The sequence below is a fragment of the Cricetulus griseus genome, chromosome 2 (assembly GCF_003668045.3).
Source record: "Cricetulus griseus strain 17A/GY chromosome 2, alternate assembly CriGri-PICRH-1.0, whole genome shotgun sequence".
Lineage (NCBI taxonomy): Eukaryota > Metazoa > Chordata > Mammalia > Rodentia > Cricetidae > Cricetulus > Cricetulus griseus.
Window position 1 is genome coordinate 204,421,870 of NC_048595.1, and position 14,914 is coordinate 204,436,783.

At 39.3% G+C, this 14,914-nt stretch overlaps 1 protein-coding gene and 1 non-coding gene across 2 annotated transcripts in view; one reads left to right on the forward strand and one right to left on the reverse strand.

Moving 5' to 3' along the window:
* Camk4 (calcium/calmodulin dependent protein kinase IV) overlaps positions 1-14,914 on the reverse strand; it is a 220,829-nt gene that overhangs the window by 149,806 nt on the left and 56,109 nt on the right. The gene's annotated exons all lie outside the window — the stretch shown is intronic.
* On the forward strand, positions 5,166-5,269 carry LOC113834039. Its single transcript, XR_003482299.1, has one exon. It is a non-coding gene; the product is annotated as a U6 spliceosomal RNA (small nuclear RNA).

Here is a 14,914-nt window from a genome sequence, read left to right on the forward strand (position 1 = left end):
ATATAATAACAGGAACATGATTTTTGAGATTCTTTCCTTAGCATAAGGAGCCAAGTGAGATTTTCTTAATTTAAATGATATTTGGACCATATACACCCAAATCTCATGACAGAACTCAAATCTGTGTATGTATTCCTTTGGGGGTTTTGTTTGTTTGTTTGTTTGTTTGTGTTTTTTGTTTGTTTTTTTTCCAAAGTCCACAGGGTTTCTCTGTGACTTTGGAGGCTGTCCTGGAACTAGCTCTTGTAGGCCAGGCTGGTCTTGAACTCACAGAGATCCACCTGCCTCTACCTCCCAAGTGCTGGGATTAAAGGCATGCACCACCACCACTCAGCATATTCCTGTTGGTTTTATGTGTCTGCATTTACATAAATCTCAGAGAAACAGGATTTTAGCTTCCAGCGGTACAAGCAGGGACCTTTGTGCTAGAGTGGGGATGACATTCCAAGGAACTAGTTTCTGATGTACAGTGACAATGGAGGAGCAGGAATGTGGGGTGACCCCCCCCCCCACATGGTGTTTTCTTTCTGACCAAAAGCTTTGGTCTCTGTTGCTATCAGACCACAAGGTCCCACCCAGTACTCACACATGTACACACAGCCTGGAAGTGTGTGGTAGTTAACAGCCTATGGAGAGACCAACAGCAGGCAGTCACAGGCAGGTGCTTCCCTGTTCTCCTTCAATGAGGTCTTGAGAGGCTGGCAGATCATTGATTGTTCTTATAGAACAATTCTCTGACTCTGAGAAATCTGTGACACCTAGTGGCCACCTGCTCAGCACTGTATCATTTAAGCAGGGTTTCTCCTGCTCTGCTTTCTTTTTGCAGGGATTTCAGTCCCTAATAAAGCAATGGCATAAGAGTGTTCTTGCCCATGTTCTGCTGTAAGGGGAAAGAAGGCAAGGAAAGGTTGTAACTGTAATACAGAGCCCACTTCCACAAACCAACACAAAAACACACACTACAATAGAAAAATAGGCAAAGGTCCTGAACAGACTCCATAACAAGAAGAATCTAAATAAGTGAATATGCATGGAATGGCATTCAACTGTTGGTAAACAGAAATTTTTAAGTTTTAATGTTTAAGTAAAATATATCAGGAAAAACTCCATAATACTGTGGTTTGGGGATGTGGAATATATCTCAGCAGTGAACCACTTGCCTAGCTGCACCAAGTTCTAGGCTCAGACTCGAGTACCACAAAAACAAATAAAAATAACCCTTAATGTTGGAGACATCTCAGTCGGTAAAGTCCTTGCTGCAAAAATTCGGGTCCAGCACAAACAGCTGGTCTCTGCAACCCCAGCACTGGGGGTCAGAGAGAGATGAATCCATGAAGCTGGCTAGCCAGTCTAGCTGAAACACCAAGGTTTGGGTTCAGAGAGAAACCCTGTCAAAGAGGGTAACACAGAGCAAGGAATAAGAAAGGTAACCCAACATAAACTTCTGGCTTCAACACCACCCCCACCCACAAACACAAAAACAAAATGAAAACTTTCATGCCCTACTGGTAGGGGCATAAATGGAAAAGAAAAACCTACATCATGTAAGAGTTAAAATGTGCATCCCTTTTGAACATCAATCTCACTTTCATGAGACACTTTTGCACATATATTCCTAGTTAAGACCAAACCTAGAAACAAGTCAAGGTTGGTGGTACATGCCTATAATCCCAGTACTCAGGAGCTACATAGTAGGTTTGAGGCCATCCTGAGCTATACAGTGAGACCTCGGAAAACATCAAAACCTAAAACCTAACAACAAAAAAACCTGGAAACAGCCCAAATGTCTGTCAGCAAAGTGGGAGATAAATCAAGGTATACTTTTATAAAATAATACCACAGGGTAATAAAAAACAAACAGCTACGAAAGAGTCTCCAATAGCAAATAAATCTCAAAAACTTAATTTGAGTGAAAGAAACAGGCCAAAATATTATACACTGTATAATTTAATTTATATGAAATTCAAAACAGGCAGGACTAAACTACGTTATTTAAGACTGTATGCTCAGCAAAAACATGAAGCAAAGCATAGTAAGGAAGTTGATTATAATAAAAGGAAGGCATTTGATTAGCAAAGGGCCTACCAGGGCCTCTGGGTACCCTCATTTCCCATTTCTCTTCTTGGGTTGTGGTTTTACTTACAAAATTTTACTGGAGGGACTAACTACATTTTATATAATTGTCTGCATCTATAAGTCTTTTGCAATAAAAGTCAATGAAACTTTCTATTGTCACTGTCATAAGTATGTTTGAAATGCAAATTTTCCTTGTATTTAACAATTCTTTCTGTTACCAAATGACACGTTAACATTCAAAGCCAAGGTAGTCTATGGGACCTCTAACAGTGGAACCAGTGTTCTAGAGCACAAATGGACTTTGGGAGCCCATTCCCTGTGGAGGGATACTATTGCAGCCCAGATACAGGAAGGAGGGTCTGAACCCTCCCCCAAATGATGTGACAGACTTTGATGGTTCCCCCATGGAGGGCCTCACTATCCCTGGGGAGTGAGTGGGAGGTGGATTGGGGGGTTGGTGGGGAGCATGGGAGGATGGGAGGGATAGGGAATGGGGGGATGGATAAGTAAATAAGAGTGCTTCTAAAATAAGTAAAAATGTTTAAAAAAAAACAAGTATGTCCAATCTAAGGATTCAGAACCTCATAAAAAACACGACATGGAAGTTGTTTTCTATTGAAACACTAACCAAAGCTCTGTTGTTGTTCTTGTTGATGTCTGTGGACTATCCACTATTACAATTGCCCAGTTCAATAGTACATTTCCATCTTAACTCCTCTGGCTGCTCCATCTCTTTCCATGGTCCACTTTTTCCAACTAGCCCCTTACACTTCCCAGAGGCAGGAAGGGAAGTGCAGAAGTCTGCAGTCTCTACAGAACCTGGGAGCCTGACAGCAAGGCAAACCTAAAAGGATAAAGGTGAGTTAGTCCACTCTTAAGAAAAGATTCATGTGTCCCCATCCATCAGTCAGCTTTTCAACAAGGAAATCACGGGACTGAATTACTGAATTACTTGTGATTCCCCAAATATCTCTGGAAGAACTGTTTTACAACACAGGCTTTAGGAAAAGAAAAGAAGAGTGGGGACCTTAAGGGAAGAAAGGTGCAGGCAGGTAAAAATTGAAGGGGAGAGAACTATCAACACACACACACACACACACACACACACACACACACACACACACACACACACACATTTTGAATTCGGCTAGGCTCACAGCATAGTGGGTAGCGTCAGTTCACAGAAAACTCAATTTTGGCAATGCTTTTAAGTGTGTTTATGGGAAAAATTCAGAAAAGCTAATAGGTATCATCTTGCTAATAGCATATGATACATTATGTTGTTGAGCCATTAAGTTGCTAAAATGCCACAGCAAACTGATTTCCATTAGGTGATACTGGCAACTTTCTGAATCACATTAGCATATCAGATACTGGAAAGTATAAATAGAGCAACACACCTAATGCATGCAGAGACCTGGACACCCTAAGTGTGTGTGTGTGTGTGTGTGTGTGTGTGTGTGTGTTCATTTCATCTCCAAAATTAAATATAAACTATTCAGTGGCATATGTCTTCTCCAATATATAGTGGAATTTTTTTCCTTTTGCTCTACTATCATCGGTTTAAAGTGTTTTTTGGCTGGATGGTCGTGGTGCATGTGTTTAATCCCAGCACTCCTGAGGCAGAGGCAGGAAGATCTCTGTGAGTTCAAGGTTAACCTAGTCTACAGAGTGAGTTCCAGGACAGCCAGGACTACACAGAAAACCCAGTCTTGGAAAAAACAATGAAACAAACAAAAAACAAAACAAAACAAAAAAATCAAAATGAAAACACAAAAAGTGGGTTTTGTTGCTGTTGTTTCAACTCCATGGAGAAGGCTTCATTTTTATGTTTCAGCCAAAAGAACAATATGTGGCACATATTTTATTTCAGTGGCCAACATTCCACTTGTATCATATGGGGAATGTTTTTTTTTAAAAAACAGGAATCATCAATATTTGCAGGCTATGAAGTGTAAGACATAATACTAGCTTCTATTGATAAACAATCAGGCTCTATGTATAATTTTGTGAGACAGTTTGTCATTTGGGGGGGATGATCACTTTCTCACAGTTTGAAAATCAGAAAGAAAAAGATTAGCTGAAAAACAAAATCTGACTACATAACTGTTGGCTATCAAAAATCCTAGGAAAACACAAATAACTTTAACTTGCAAATTAAGGACAATAACATCCTTGAGGTGCTTTTTAACTCATTGTTAGCCTTTAAATCTCCACAGCTCACCACATGGTGTAGTGTTGGGAATTTGACCAGGAAGTGGTGTGTGAGGGGCACTTAGCTCACATATAGACAAAGCTTGTGGCTGTGCCTTGTTCAAAGTACACACTTGGCCCTCAGGTTAAGAAGTCAAACCTGAAATGACAAGTTTGGCACAGGGAAAGATGCTGAGCCAGAGTGATGATGGAAAAACTCATAGCTCTTGTTTCTTATGGTTCATTGTTATAATTCTCATATTATTGGATAGAGTATCTTCCAAGACCAGAATCTCCATAAAAATGTATTTTGATTTAACATACTCACTGATGTATTCTTGATTAAACCCACTTTTATATATGTGAAAATCATGACAAATTTAAATACAAAATACTTGTTGATACCAGTCATTAATATAGCTCTTAAGATTCCAGTGTAATGGGGTTATAGGTGAGATACAAAGCATGCCATTTAAAGTTCACTATGAAAATAATGTTTAAAGCAGGAGAGACTTTAATTTTCACTTAATAGCTGCCTTGTTATTAGTTTATTGATTTGTTTCAATTACACATTAAAGTTCATACCTACTTGCAAATACTTATTGTAAACAGCATGACACAATTCACATATAAAAAATTTCACTGTGAAGTAAGATGTCAAAAAATGAAACAATCTAAATACATACATGGGACTTGATTACTACAATGTTATTTTGAAAATAGAGAACAATTTATCAATTAAAATGAATTAATGAACTGTATTTAACCAATTTCAAGATTTTTCCAGTTTGATCTATATTAACTACATAAAGATTTTTTCATAATGAATACTATCATACAGTTGCAGTTGCCTAAACAACAGACATGATCCTGTCACCATTAAGAATGTCACAGATATACTTGCTTCTACAGTACACATGCTGAAATTGGAACAATGCAGAGACTGCCATAGCCCCTGAGCAAAGATGACATACAAATTCATGAAGCATTCCATATTATATGTCATCCCAATATTCAAGATGCTGAGGCAGGAGTATTACCATGAGCTCAGTGGCAGTCTTGCCTAGTAGGGAGTTACAGCCCAGAGCAAACTCCTGCCTCAAAAGAGACAGCTACAACAAGTCAGTTATTGCTGGTGATGGCACACTGGGACAACTCCAGGCCTGTAATGCGGCATTCGGCACACAGAGGAGGACTACTGGAGGAGCGGGCACAAAGTGGAAAGGCTAACTAAAAACTGCTACCCACACCTCTGGGCCCATCAAGCAGGTAAGAGAAAGAACACGAATAGAGCACAGGTGAGAAGCCTGAAAGAACTAACTGCTAGAGCATTCTTTGGAGAATGCTCATTCGTCAATACTTTTGACAGCTCACTGAATGACACTCAAGATAAAGAGTAAGTATTAGCAAGTCAATCAAGCAGGGAGTCGAGCATAATTCAACACTGAATGTGAAGAGGTTTTTAGACATATCCTAACTAACAGTTTTTACGTTTTCCATCCCATATATACAAAGCAATGTGATAAAAAGCTACAACTAAAAAATGTTAGAACGGGCTCCTTTAATAAAATTGCCAATTAAATTAGCAATAGCTATTTCTAAGTGAATATAATAATGCTGATGAATTAAATATGTTTGAATTCCAGGGAAACAAGGGATAGAGTTCAGAAAGCACATTGTTCAATGAAAAAGAAATAAAAAATGCACATACAGTAGGGTCTTAATCATAAAAGAACAACTCAAATCCTTGGAATACAGTTTTGTGGCCATGTATGTAAGAACATCTAGATATTAAAAAAAAAAAACCTGAAAGGAGGCATAATTGCAGAAGTGAACTGAGCCAGGAGAGGGAGGAGAATCAGCATCTGGAATCACAGAATACTGTCGTAACTCAATCACTTATATTTATATATATTTTAGACTGTTGGATAAGGTTATTTTATTTTTTCTTATTTTCCATAATTTATATGTATGTATGCATTTATATATATATACATATATATATATGTATATATATATATATATAATTAACAAAGTAGTGATCAAGTAAAAATGTAAGGCCAGCTTCTTTTGCACAGATGTTTGGCGATGTCAAACTCAATCTACATGCATATGACTTTTTAGTGATGCTATATTTTACAGCCAAACACTTGGGAAATGTCTTCCTTTGTCTTAAGGAGAAAATAAAAAACATTTTATGTTGATTTGGGGCAACCATTAGTTATGGTACACATGCAGGAAAAAGAAAAGGTTATCAAATATGAAAGACATGTATTTTCATTGCTTCTCTTTTACTGTTTGAGAATTTTGTACAAGGTGCATTGATCATGTCCACTCCCCATTCTCTCTACTCTAATTCCTTCCCTGTCCCTACCACCACTATTCTCTCCCAACATCATGGCAGTTTGGTTGTTTGTCCACTTGACACTGCCAGCATATGCATGGGTGTCGGACTCTGAGACAGAGCACAAGAAGCCACTCAGGGGCCACATTCTTGAAGAAAATGACTCTCCCAGTCACCAACTTCCACAAGCTCCTCAGCTAGGCTCTGTGGCCAGCTCCTCCTTCCATCTTTTCTGACTTGAGCTTGTGTAGGTTACTTGCACACTGTCACAACTGATGTGAGTTCGTACCAGCAACTGTCCTGTTTGTGTCCCGAACACCGTTTCATTTTTCTCATCTACCTCTTTGACTCTTAAAATCTCTCAGATTTTCCTAATTTGGGGAGGTAACTGTCTGATGTTTGTTCGGGAAATGTTTACCTAGAGAAACTGACCAAAACAAACTATACACATATACAAAACTCACTAAATGGTTAAGGAGACTATTTTTTTAGCATTGTACTTGAAATGTTTTTATTTTCCACACTAGCCTTCAAACTTTTTCAAGTAAAATAAGATAATTAGGGAATCATTCATACAGTTGTACTTAAATGTCACACAAAATCACATATCGACTTGATTACCCATCTTTCTATCTGTGACCCAGTGGTATTAGTCACACTGCCCTATTTGTGTTTCTCTTTTGACTCTCTCTTTGAAGGAAAAATGAAAGGAAAAAGATTATGTAATAAATTTGCTGCCCTGATAACAAAAAAATTCTTCTTAACAGCATTGCGTGAGAAATATCCACTTTCAACTAATCCTAATAACATTTTTATAAATTTTATTTAAATTAGAAACAATCTTATTTTACATATCAATCTCAGTTTCCTCTCCCTCCCATCCTCTCATCCCTCATCCACTCCCCAACGAAGGTGAGGCCTTCCATGAGGGATCACCAAAAAAAATCTTTCAAGTCTTTTGGGTCAGGGCCTAGGACTTCCCCTGTGTATCTAGACCAAGAGAGTATCCCTCCATGGGAAATGGGCTCCCGAAGTCCTTTCCTGCACTAGGGATACATTCTTGTTCCACTGTCAGAGGCCCCATAGACTGCCCAGTGTTCCTAGCTAGCACCTACATTCAAGGGACCTGGTTTGGTCCTAGTTGGTTCCCCAGCTGTTAGATTGGGGTCCATGAGTTCCCACTTGCTCAGGTCAACTGTTTCTGTGGGTTTTCCCAGCATGGCCGTGACCCCGTTGTTCGTCACTCCTTCCTCTCTGAAACTGGATTCCAGGAGTTTGGCTCAGTACTTAGCCGTGGATCTATGCTTATGCTTCCATCAGCTACTGGATGAAAGCTTATGTTTGTCTTTCTATGACTGGGTTCCTCACTTAAGATGGTTCCTTCTAGTTCTATCCATTTGCCTGCAAATTTCAAGATTCCATTGTTTTTTTTCCGATGAGTAATACTCCATTGTGTAAATGTACCACATTTTCTATATCTATTCTTCGGTTGAGGGGCAGCTAGGTTGCTTTCAGGTTCTGGCTCTAATAACATTTTTTATTTATTCTTTGAAAAATGTATAATGTACACGATGTATCTCCATCACACCTAACCCCTACTCTTCACTTACAATCCTCCTCCAAGCCCCCCCCAATACATCTCCATTCCAACTTCATGGTTTTAGTTTTTAGCTTCATTTATTTATTTTTATGTATATGTGTGTGCCTGCATGAGGTTATGTCCATCAAGGGCAGTGTAGGCCAGAAGATGTTGGATCCCTTAGAACCTGAGTTACAGGTGGTTATGAGTCACCTAGCATGGGTGCCAGGAACCATTACCAGTATCTCTGAGAGAAGAATGGTATTCTTAACCACTGAGTCATCTCTCTAGCCCATCATGCACTCCCTTTAAAAGTATGTATTTGTCTGTTGTCTATTTATTGCTAACCCAGAATCCAATTAGTGCTGGCCATATGCACATGGGTATGGACACCCATTAGGACCTGGGCAATGGCTAGTGGCCATGCCCCCAAAGAAAAGTGACTTTCCTTCCTGCAACAACCATCACCTGCCACTAACTCCTCTGCTGGAGTCGGATGTTGATTTTTTTTTAACAATTCCTGTTTTTAATGCTGAAAATTTTAACTGGCTTGATCTCTGAATCTTGTGCAGGGCACTACAGCTGCCATGAGTTCCTGTGTAATTCATAAACATACTCTGAACCCTTATCAATTCATTTCCCCAAATAAATGTTTAATGCATACATTTCACTCTTTCTCATTTCATGGCTATACAACGGTGGGCTTAACTCCTTCCATCTGACACATTACCTGCTTCTTCCTTCTATGGAAAGATAAATGAGGTGTGTGCCTTCCAGTTCAGAAAGAAGCATTGTGTAAGATCCAACAAAGGTTGGGTTAGATGCACGAAGTTGCTCTACTTTATTCCATGTGCTATCTCGGTTAAAGTTGGAACAGAAGGGCTGGCAAGATGGCTCAGTGAATAAAGAAGTTTGCAGCTAAGCAAACCTGACCACTTGTATTCAATGCCCGGAACTTACAGCAGAAGGAGAGACTGGGCTCCTGTAAGTCATCATTTGACCTCTACTTGCAATGGCACATGCATGCTCACTCCCTTCCTTACATGCTCAGAAAATTAATTAATGTAATTTTAAAGCAATTGGGATATGTAATGGAACTTTACTATCTTCTACGTTATAAGGACAAGAAGGAAAGCTTTCATGATATGGTATCACTGGTGAGGATGGAATAACAGCTCATCCCTGGGAACAGATCCTAGAACAAGACCACATAGGATTGTCCAATATGCCACTCAGGAATGACTGGACTTGTCTTGACACCTGCCAAACAATATCTCAGCTAAAGGACAGTGACACGGAAAACAAAGGAAGGAAACTCTTCAGCCTCCTTTGCCAACATCAAGAACACAGCAAAGAATTACCTCGCCTTTCTTGTTCCTTCCAGATCACATATGAGAGTATAGAAATAGCATGGCCAAGTCACACCCAAAACTTAGCAAAAGCGGCCTCCACAACTTCCTGGGCCTCCCCAGGGCTGGTATCTTAGCAACAATCCAACCAATACTAATATTCAATTAATATTCTGAAGAAGTATATCCAAGCACTCTAAATTTCCACTCTGTGCTTTAATTAAAATTCTCAGAGGTCCACAGTGAGATTGTTCTTCCTCTCCAGCCTGCTTCCCCTAGAGTTCTGCTCACTGTCAATTTGCATATAGTGCTCACTGTGACAGAGTTACCATCTGCTTAAATAACCCACATCTCAGAGATTTACACGGCTGCACATGTCTTGGCAAACCTTTCAGTTTATAGATCTAGGTCAGTCCGCCTAGAATTTTAACAGAACAGTTGGTTTTCCTGTAGAAACAACTGTATTTAGACTTTGGGAGTGTTTGCTTTTCTTTACCAAGTGTTTGATCATCTGCAAATACTTTAATTATAACAAGACAGCACTATAGAGGGAAAGAAGCATAGGTATTAAAGAGAAGAGTTTTAAAGGCTTACAACCTGATGAGTAAGTAGGTCATATAACTGGGAAGCTTATTTTGAGTCTCAAACAAAAAGGAATTTCAATGATTTCGTTTGTTTTCTTCCTTGGAAGGTACCCATTGCTTTTGGGGGGCTCTGTATCAGTATGAATTGCTAAAGACGGCTTCTAAGTCAGATGTTATCCCCATAATCGTATAAATTATCACCTGCTGCTCTTCTTCCAGAAGAGTCATTTAAAAGCTTAAACTGACTTGGTGCCCAGATGGCAGAACTGTTTGAGCAAGTTTAGGAGGCACACCCTTACTGAAGAAAGCCTACTAGTGCAAGTGGTCTTTGAAAGTTTAAAGACTCACAATGTTTCCAGTCATCTCTCTATCTCTGTTTTATTCTTGCCATTGTATATGTGAGCACTCATTCTGCTACTGCATGCACCATGCCGGCCTGTTTCTATACCTCCTAGCTATGACGAATTCTTATCCCTCTTGAACTATAATCCCAAATAAAGACTTCCTCTGAGAAAAAAAGTTAATAAAAAATAAAGCTTGATCTATTTCAATGCCTGCCCCCAACCCCAACAGTGATGTCTGGGAATGTCCCTTTTCATTAGTAAACCACAGCCCCATACACAAAAACACCATTTTGGTTTCTTTTGTTTTTTTTTTTATAATTTTTTATTTGAATTAGAAACAAGATTATTTTACATAACAATCCCAGTTCCCTTCTCCCTCCCGTCCTCCCCTACCACCATCCCCAACTAAAACCCTACCTATCTCATATCCTTTCTGCTCCCCCTGGATGGTGAGGCCTTCCATAGGGTGTCATCAGAGTCTATCGTATACTTTGGGATAGGGCCTAGGCCCACCCCCAAGTTTTTTAGCTCAGGGAGTATTATGTGGAATGGGCTCCCAAAGTCTTCACCTATGCTAGGGATAAGTACTGAACTATTTCAGGAGGTCCTGTAGATTTCCGAGGTTTCCTCACTGAAACCCATGTTCCTGGGGTCTGGATCAGTCCCATGCTGGTATCCCAGCTATCAGTCTGGGGAGCAAGCGTTTCCCGATGTTCAGGTCAGCTGTTTCTGTGGGTTTCACCAGCCTGGTCTGGACCCCTTTGCTCTTCACTCGTCCTTCTCTGCATCTGGATTCCAGTTCAGTTCAGTGATTAGTTAAAAACACCATTTTGGAAGCACACTCTGTTGCTCTTTATGAAAACTGTATCTTCTCATAAGCACACAAATGAAACTCTGTATCAGTACGTCGTGAGTTCAGTTCTGCACTGAGTTCTTACTCATCAGCTCTCCATTTCCTAATCACCACTGACTTCATCTGCCTCATAAAAGTCAGAAGTAGTTCTATCTAATTCATTCAACTTAGCCATTCCAAATTGCACTAACACTACTGTCCAAATGAACTCTGTCTGGGTCTCTAAGTAGGCATGAAGGATTCAAGGTTAAATAGCATAGAACTCCAGATAATCAGGTACTAAAAACATATTAGAGAATGCATGCAAAATAGACATATACACCCTACGCAGGTACACTGGTGTATTTGCATTTAGATTGACTGCAATAAAAATACAATATTCATACTTTAGGTGTAAAACTTGTTATTCATGAGTTCTAAAAGATAAGCAGTTAATTAGTAACATGAATTGGGGTTTACTAAAATAAAAGGTTTTTTGACACCAAAAGAGTTAGGCTTTGCAATTATTTTCTATCATATAAATGAAGGAAAAGACAATTTTCAGAGAAAAAATTACTTCTCTGCCTGTGGCACATCTGGGCTTGGTTTGTACAGCTTTGAGTATGTAGCATCTGGCATCATTATAAGTGGATTTGATGGTTCAAGGCCGAAGCTGATTGGCAGGAACCACTAAGATCTGCAGAAGTGGTCCTAGTGTTGCTATGGTGACAGAGCTCATCTTTCCAAGTGGCTCAGTCAGGGTTTCTCATAATGAACTATAGCTCCTGGGCCAGGAACCCAGACAGCTCTTAACCCTACCTGGCTTCAGTCTTTTTTCTCAGCAGCATCTGTTATTCAGCCTTAAGTTCTTAAGTCAAGATTCAATCACTTTAAACTCTGACCGAATCTACTTGAGACAATGGGAATTTATGGATACAAGCCAGATTTCTTTCAGATAAATTGCACAGATTCTCCTATCTAAATAGGTCTCTTGTGCTGTAAACTACAAGAAATGCCATGTATACCAAGGCAGTGATTTTGGGGTGCTAAGGCCTAAAACATGCTCAGAATTGTCCCCCAAAGTTATTTTGCAGTACCATACTGCCATTGAGTTGGTGTCAACCAATCTTACAACATTTTCAATTCTTTTTCACACAGAAAAGAAACAGTCATTTTATATAAGTATGTTGGAATTTTTCTGTGATCACTTAAGCCAGTTGTTTATTCTCCATCTGTTTCTTTGGAAGAAAAGAACTGAGGAGGGATCTTTGCTTGTGCTTTGAATGAGAAAAAGGTCCAGTTTGGGACACCTAGTAAACCTTGCTCAGAAACAGACACTTATAAAAGCCCTCTGCTTGAGACTCACTATAATAGATCCAATTGCTAAATAAAAATTTGTACATCCATCTGCACACAGCATTGTTCCCTTTAGGACACATCACCTGGAGCACTGCATACGTGATGCATACTTTGTTCTCTCAGCTACTCACTTACACAGACCTGGCAATTCTGTGTGTGCACATGTTTGTGTGTATCTGTTATATACATGCATGCATATATGAATTCATATAATATAGTATACATGCTTTTATATATGAATACGTATATCTTTTTCTTTCATACTTTTGAATAGCCTTTTCCCAAATTACTCTGAATTATTAGGTTAACCACAAAAACAGTTAAAAGTATTTCTCTTCATTTCATATTGAAACACATTATTGTGTAAATCTATAAAATGCAAATAGATATAGACTCCAGCTAGTGTCCATTTGAGAGACAGGCAGGTATGTGAAGCTGCCCAGTAGTCTGTAACGGCATTGATGTGACAAAGTAAGTCTTCCCTGTGCAATCTGCAAAGTGCTAGAATTAGTTCTCCAGACTGGAGGCAAAAGGAAGATCCCTCCTGTTCAAAACTTTAAGATCTGAGTAGCAATCAGGCCTGTTTGGAAAATACCTTAAAATTCTGCTACAGTTATTGCAACATAAACTAATAGAATAGGTTAACTCTTTAAGTTCTAAAAAGGAAAAGTTATCATATATGAGCTTTGCTTTTTCCAAGTTATACCACATACTAAAACGATTGAATAATTGTTAACCATGCCTAGAAATAAGCACGAATTGCTTCTGCTAATACTTTATTTAAAAGTTTCAAGGCTCACAATTTCTCTTTTATATGCCAATTATGCTTTCAGCAGATTTGACACCCTTACTGCTAAGAGGCAGTATACAATCACTTGGTCCTCTAAGCATCGATGATGATGTGAAATGTATGGGGTGGCCCATGCAGTGTGGTAGCAGAGTTGAGACACACAAAAAGTTGTAATATATAAACTTAGGGGGGAAATGGGACTGATTTCATGACTGGCTATTAAAACTTGTGCTCTGCAAGCCAGGCACACGCCTTTAATCCCAGCACTCAGGAGGCAGAGGCAGACGGATCTCTGTGAGTTCAAGGCCAGCCTGGTCTCCAGAGCGAGTGCCAGGATAGGCTCCAAAGATACACAGAGAAACCCTGTCTCGAAAAACCAAAAAAAAAAAAAAAAAAACTTGTGCTCTGCTATAACAACTGCAAGATCAGCTGCAAGGTGATATGGGCAAGCTTCACTCTTTCAGAACTGTATGAATGATGCCCTTTATTAAGGGAAACTTCCACGGAAGTTCCCAAGGGAAGTAAAGATAAAATGTCTACAGGTCTGTTGAAACCATGACAAGCAATTGGCTGAGTTTAATGTCATTTGTAATCCCAGAAAGTCTGCTGTGGGTTTCTCAGTGATGGATGGTGGCCCTAATGCTCTATGACACAACATAAGTACATGCCAGTGTTTGAGTCAACGGATAGCTTTCATCCAACTGCTACAAGATCAAGCCAAGGACGGGCTCTTTCTTTAGTGGACTCCATCTTGAGTAGTCCATGCCTATGGCCTTAGAAACCACAATAACATCACTAGAATTCAAATACCACTGCCATCCAAGGAACTTCGAGTCTTTGGACTGTAAAATCTGTATGTTCAAAATTTATCTGCCTGTGCCAATATCTTTTTTATTGTCTTCACTTTTTTAAAATTTTTCTCTAATACAATACAATTTCCTGCCACTCTCTCCAGTTTCTGCCCCACCTCCCGTCTCCCCCAGATCTACTCCTCCTCTGTTTCCTCTCAGAAAAGAGAACAAAGATAACTTTTCCAGTAGCACATCATGGCTATACAGATGCAATGAAGAATGCAGAACAGAATTCAGTCAGGCAGGGGTTTTCATTTAAAATGGTCAATTTCAATCCTCAAATTGCTGTCCACAGAGAAGTAATAGCAAATCCCATGCTTAGTTTTAAGATTAAGTTGCTTATAGACTTTGAAGGTTATAAAGGAGATAACCTATTAATGGCAAAAGAAAGATGGCTAAGAATCAAACTTCTAAGGCTTTTTTTCCCCCAAAGGGAACCTTCAGGCTTTAATATCACTAATATTTACCTACATTTATTTAAGAAAAGTTACCATTATAACCTAAGGTATTTAAGAAGGAACAGGGTCAAAATGAAGCTCCCATTCCTCCCAAAACCATCCCAAGGCAATACTTAAGTGACAGAATGTAAAGTGCTAAATGTAAAATAAGAGAC